General features: G+C 46.6%; 1 protein-coding gene across 7 annotated transcripts in view; it reads left to right on the top strand.

The window, feature by feature from the left end:
- Nucleotides 1-879: 879 nt before the first annotated feature.
- The window catches only part of BRD4 (bromodomain containing 4), a 1,377,132-nt gene continuing 1,371,693 nt past the window's right edge, over nt 880-6,318 (top strand). For 4 of the 7 annotated variants that reach the window (XM_078681876.1, XM_078681852.1, XM_078681859.1 and 1 more), the window contains exon 1: nt 880-1,182. The gene's annotated coding sequence lies outside the window, so the exon portion shown is untranslated. The remainder of the gene's footprint in view (nt 1,183-6,318) is intronic. The other 3 variants (XM_078681867.1, XM_078681885.1, XM_078681896.1) reach the window with 3 other exon arrangements.

Here is a 6,318-nt window from a genome sequence, read left to right as displayed (position 1 = left end):
GGCAGAGGACAGTAGTAGTAGGCAGAGCGAGGAGACATCGGAAGAGTACAAGTATCAGACCAGCAGTCATATAAATGTTGATTTAGATGATTCAATGTGTGAAGATGTTACGTCTCAGGACGTCAGTTGTGAGGACGAGCCCACTGTGAGCAGATATGGAAGAGTGGTCAAACCTCCAGCTGTTACACGATTTCGTTCGTGATTAGCAGTTGGTCTCTCCTCCTCCCCATAGCCTCATTCTTGGGACATCACTGTCATTCTTGTTTTTATTGATGAGGAGATGTGTTGTGTTTACTTAAGTTAAGGTACCATGCAATGTAATAGCACGCGCGCTGCTTTCTGCACACGCGTCCTGCCAAAGCACTGTGACGTCAGGGGTTCCATCTGACCTGACAGGTTGACAGTTCATGTTGACAGTTGCTGCGAGAGGCTCTGAGGAGAAGACGTGCCTCGGTGTCAGTTGTTGTATACCTAATAAAGGCAGTTCACACATACTTGTACTATGTGTCATCCTTACAAACCTATCCACCACTTAAAATGTACTCGCATGTTTCACTATACTAATTCAACACTAATCCTCTATGGGTAGCGTGCTACTCGACGAAAAAGCGCTTTGACGCCTCGTCAGGGGTAGTAAGCGCTATATAAATGCAATTACAATACAAACGCGAGACCTATTGACATTGCCAGTGCTTGTTTCCATTTGGACCACTAAGAGCGCTTTTGTTAGAACGCCGCAAACCCTGCTTCCGTTCTCACGCCAGACCTAGTCCGCTGTCCTTCCTTACTTTCCATCGTCCTCCATCTCGCCTCATCTCTATGGCTGCAACATTCCATAGTCCGTCCTCTCTGTCAGTCGTTCACAATCACCTCCTCCATCTGGGGGGCGTGGCCGCGCGATGACGCAGCAGCGCGTGACGTCGCCGGGAAAGCGAGCTGCCGTGTTATGCGCTTTGGAGGGGGGCCGCCGCGCGCCGAAACATCTAACCAGCCCCCACCCCCGGTTTCTGTGACCCCCCTTGGATCTGGGTAGAAAGGAGACTCTTCCAACGCACACACGGGCACCCTCTAATAACGGATTACACCGGGGCCTTCCGGGAGCTTTGGTTTCACTTCAGAGGACGTAGGAGGAGGCCTGGGAGCGGCGACGGAACCTGGAGCGGCGGAGCTCCGCGCTGAAAGGTAAGGGGCCCCCACATCTAAGACACCCCGTCTCTCCAGCTAACGTCGTAGTGCCTCCTCCTCTGTGAGAGGTCTGTGACTGGCTGGCGCCCCCCTCGGACAGTTAATGGGACTGGGAAGGGTCCTGGAGGGGTCGGGGGAGGGAGGCAGATTCTCCTGTTAATTTGGGGACGGGGTGAGAGCGGAACAATGTCAGTTCAGCTCCCCGCTCACCCATAGACAATCGGCGCGGTCTGCATTGCGCAATCGCCACCCGCCCCAGCCGTCCTCCCAGCGGGCCAGTGTCACCCCTCTTGGCCCTCCGCAGTGGTCTGTGTTTGGAAGGGATCCGGTCTCCGGCTATGACAGTGCCGGGGAGTCATTGTGCCTGTGTATTCCTTTGACGTGAGGGGCCGTGAAGAGGGTCTAGACTACCACCCCTGTACAGCTGTGCAACCCCAGTCAGTGACAGTTGTCCTCGCGGGGTGCTGACAGTTCCCCTAAACCCTCCTGGAAAGGTCTGGCCTGATGAGCAGCCTGGGCAGCGCCGGCCGCATCCTCCGTGGTAGGGCGGGGCCTGAGTCGCTGGCTGCCGGGATGGGCCACCGGGGCGTCCTGTATTCTCCCACCCCCTTCTAGGAAGGGCTAGGGCCCATACATCCACCGCCATTTTGTAGAGAAGAGGTGGAGCCGGGAGGGGTCACCGGTCAGAGAGTTGCCTCATTTCCACATTGTGTCCGTCAGTGGCTGTGCTGGGCCTTGCGTTTTATAGACATCCCTGTGTGTGGTCTGCTTAATGTATCTTCAACTGCCTGCGAAAGTCTGTGTGTTCCAAGTACTTTACTGCATGTGGGGACTAGTGTTTTCCGTAGGAGCGTATGTACTGTTTATGGTTATAGTGTTATTGTCTATTAGAATATGCTTTACATCAGCGTGGCTGCCTTTGTCGCCTTTACAGTCGCGCGTGCTTTAAGTGCTGACTTGCGCTGCTTATGTGTTGTATGATGTATGTACTTGAATCCTTTGTGCTGACCGGAACTGCTTATGCATTTAATGCCAATGTGGACTTCGTAAGCTGTCATGGATACTGAGATCTCTTTATGGTGAATCTCAGGTTTGATCAGAATTTGGCAAAACTATCCAACGTGCATGTCTTCTTGTGTTACTTCGTGTAACCAGGAGAGTTTGGGTAAAGCGATCTGGAGGTTACGACGTTTGAGCAGCACCGGGTTCAGGGGGGACCGGGTCATTTGCACCGCTTCGAGTAGTTAGGTTGCCTTCACTATTCGATAGCTCTTGGGATGGCCTGGGTCAAGTTGGGCTGCATCGGTAACCTAAACGGTAATTTTAATCAAAACTGTTCGTTGGACGGAGTTATAACGATAATACTACAGATCCAAGAACTCTATGCATTGTAGTTTTGTGGGAGGTAGCTATTTTCATGAAAGTTGTCATCGTGCAAGTATGCTTTTGCAATGCTGTGGTGTAGAGCCTACATCTCTCTTACAACTACTATAACTTGGAACATTTTGACTGCCTGTTTAAATTGGGATCTGTCCTCTGAAGTGCTAATTGAGGATTCTTGTTTGAAAGCAGAATAAAAGCGTATCACCATTTTGTTTTGAAATTGCACAGATGTGCTTGTTTTTTTTGTATATGTATCACTGAGCCATAGACATGTATTGTTACTACCCATGGCTCAGCTAATTGAATTGGGTATTAGGCTGCAGTCAATCGCTCTCCTCATAGCACTGTTGGTGCTTTACACCAACTGCTTAATTCAGGCTGGCAACTCCAAGTCGTGTTCACAATCCTAAAACAGCCTTTAGTATCTAATTCGTGTTGCGGATAGCCTTTATTTGGAGTATGACTAGAAGGAAGCAAGAGAGGAAAGGAGGTTGTTGGAGGAGCGAATAAAAAACATGATTGAGTGGCTGGAGGTGACACATGCACTGGGAAAAGGATGGCACATTGTTTCAGGAATACAGTGGCAGTTTAGGGCACTGTCGCTGCCTTACCTTACCTCCCCACTAAGTCTGAGCCTTGAGACACCCTTCTCATTCTGTCGCAATTGTCACGTTAAACCTTAAATATAGGTCTCTGCTTTGTAAGACATAATGGTATCAATTTGCCGCGTTTTCGTTCAAGCTCGATTCTACAGAGGCAATATTCCAGTGAAACTATAGAGATGGTTCCTTGTCAAAAAGGGGACCTCAAAAATGTTTAGCTAAAAGCCTGTGGAAGGTTAATGTTGGAACCTTGTGAGCTTTGTTTTGACATTACGGGTCGAGTCTTGGAAGATGCGGCTTGTTCTTGATCGAAACAGTGCTTTCATTGCAGTGACTTGTTTTTTTTTTACAAAATTACAGAGCAACCGGTATTTGCGTTCTTTGCAAGTCTTTGATTATTGGTTGTGTATTGGGGATACTCGTGGGACAGACACGTTGTTGCACATGGTATGAAACGCTGGCCGAGGTACGCTTGCCGTGTTTAGCTCAAAAGCTTACTCGTACTCAAAGTTTAGTGTCTCTAATTAGCAAGTGTTTCTCGTACCCAAGATCACGTTTTTCGGGGCATACCACTAGGTATATGGAATTGCAAAATGAACATGTGTTCAGTATTTTATTTCTTTGGACTGAAGTACTTTTGTTGAATCCTATCCCTGAATTGTATAAAATACTATGTCGCGTTTGATTGATAACATTCTATCCCCTTTCTGCTTTGGTGTTATAGGAAATACTACCTTAATGCAAAAAAGTAATGGCCTGCTTCCTGTGTAACGGCATGGAGTGAACTGATGCTTTTGCTTTCTAAAATAGTTTTTTTGTTTAATTACCCACGGATCTACGCGAAAAAGGTCTAAAAGTACACTAGTGCTCCTTTCTGCTACATACTACTGAGCCGTCACTCTTTAAGACTGTATTTCGTGTGGCTTTTATTTGTGGGTGATGCAACTGGATAGCAACACTCGATGTGCCAATATTCCTGCCTTAGGCAAGTGTCGATGTTTCATGGTATTGTATGAGTGTTTGTACGCTCCACACTATTGAGCAAAACTACTTCTTATTGAGATATGGGCAGGCTGAGAGATTTTTGGGGTCGTTTGGTTTTTGCAGGACTTTATGGTTGGTAAAAGCTGAATTTTCCATTCCAACACACTTTATTTCGGACAATATAGACCTTAATAAGTGAACAATACAGGCAATGCCACACATTAATAAAAAAAGCAATAAATAACAGTACGATAAAAACAAAACTACATTTAAAATTAATGTGATACCATCATAATTTAAATAGATGGTATTCTTAAAAATGCAATTAATGAATCTACATTCCAAAAATACCACCTATCAATTGACATTGCCATTATTTAGTTCTTCTAGAGTGTTGGACACTAAAGTGTGTGAATGTTACAAGCAATTAAAAGTGAATTAAGAAAATACAATTGTTAAAAAGGAGTAAAAATGGGACATTAGGGAGGCGAAAGAAAGCCTATATTTAAGCTACAACTTTTGTCCATGTTCTTCTTTTGTGCCACATGGAGTTCAGAAAACGGTAAACAGCAAAAACAATGGGTGGATGGACATCAGTTCGTAATATTCTAAATGCCTCCACATATTGCCTACACCCTGTGTTTTTACAGAGTAGAACTATCCAACGCTGTCTGGCATTTTTGTACCCTGGGCAAAAAAAGAAAACATGTACATCAGTCTCCTCTGCGCAGTCACAAGCGGGGCACCCCAGAGAGATGGTTAGACCATTTGTTGGTAAATGCACGGAGTGGCAGTGTCCCCATTCTAAACTAAAAATAGTTTACTTGCGAAAATTGGTTGGATAGCATCCATATAGCGCTCAAAAAGATGGCTAACTTTTATATTTAAGAAAGCAGCCGTTAGATGGCCAAGTTGAGCATTCCCCTGCAGTGCATCAAGCTTGTGCGGTCTAAAGGCTCTCACTAGTGCTAGGCGTGGAGTGGCCGGACACACAGACTCTTCGTGGGTCCATACGTTTGGGAAGCCTAACTTATAACACATGTCCCTTTATATAGGAAAGCCACGGCAGGTTGGCCACCTTCGGGAGGCCTAAAATATCCTTAAGTTCTGACTGGTAATTAACGAACTCTAGGGTCGCCCACAGTCTCCGCCAGTAAGTTAGAGGACGAAGACCGATCTCCTCTACTATGGGTCTAATACCAAGATCCATTCGTTGTGGGGTGAGAGGGGTACTGGATGGGAGACCCAGCAACTGTCTCATAAAGTTATTCTCAGTTTTGGACATGCCGCCAGCTGAGAAGTTACCCCATAACTCAGCCCGTAGAGGACAGCACTCCTGGCTTGGACATTGTACATTTCTGCCACAGCGGCAGCCGGTTTACAGTAGTAGTTCCTGTAGGGTTTTAATATATTGCCCACCGTCTGAGATAGATTACGGCTTGCTTTAGCAATTTGAGGGCCCCATTCAAACTATTCACACTGAGTGACACCAAGATACTCAAAGACATAGACCCTCGCTAACATGGTGCCATTTATAGAGGGGCTGGGGCAGGAGGTTTTTGTTGGATTGAACACCATGCATTTGGTATGGAGTGTATTTATCTCCAAACCTTATCCTGTACAGAATGTTACAAAGCTATCATGGACTCTCTGATTGCCCATAGGAGACTTTGAAAGGAGAAAGGTATCGTCCACAAACATCAAGGCGGGCACTGTCAGGACTTCCGTCCCGACGACTAGGTAAACGGAGATATGAGCGAGTCTGGGGGTAAGGTTTACCAGCTTTATTACTTCGTTTTGGTTTCGAGTGCTCTGGCTGGCTCATGAACAAAACAACACACTCTGGAAGTGTTTCAGTTGTACAGTCACTGAAGTAGTACTTTAACAAACTAAGGACAGTCAATGCAAAACAAAGGAAACGGTGATCCTGGACAGGGTCTGGATGCTTGATCTCTTCCTCTTCTGGTGGAGCTTGACTTCACGGAGTGGATGGGGACCGGCCTCCAGCATCCAGGGGAATAGAGGAAAGGAAAGAAAACACAAGCGTCAGGGTCTCTGTCTTCGCTCTTTTACGTTCAGGGAAGGGGATGTGTGCACCTTATACCAGTCCCTAACCGTGACGTGCCTAAGTGGGGGAGTACTTGTGTTAGTGACGCAGTGAGGT

The sequence above is a fragment of the Lissotriton helveticus genome, chromosome 1_1, assembly GCF_964261635.1.
Source record: "Lissotriton helveticus chromosome 1_1, aLisHel1.1, whole genome shotgun sequence".
Classification (NCBI taxonomy): Eukaryota; Metazoa; Chordata; class Amphibia; order Caudata; family Salamandridae; genus Lissotriton; species Lissotriton helveticus.
This window is presented reverse-complemented; position numbering and strand designations above follow the sequence as displayed.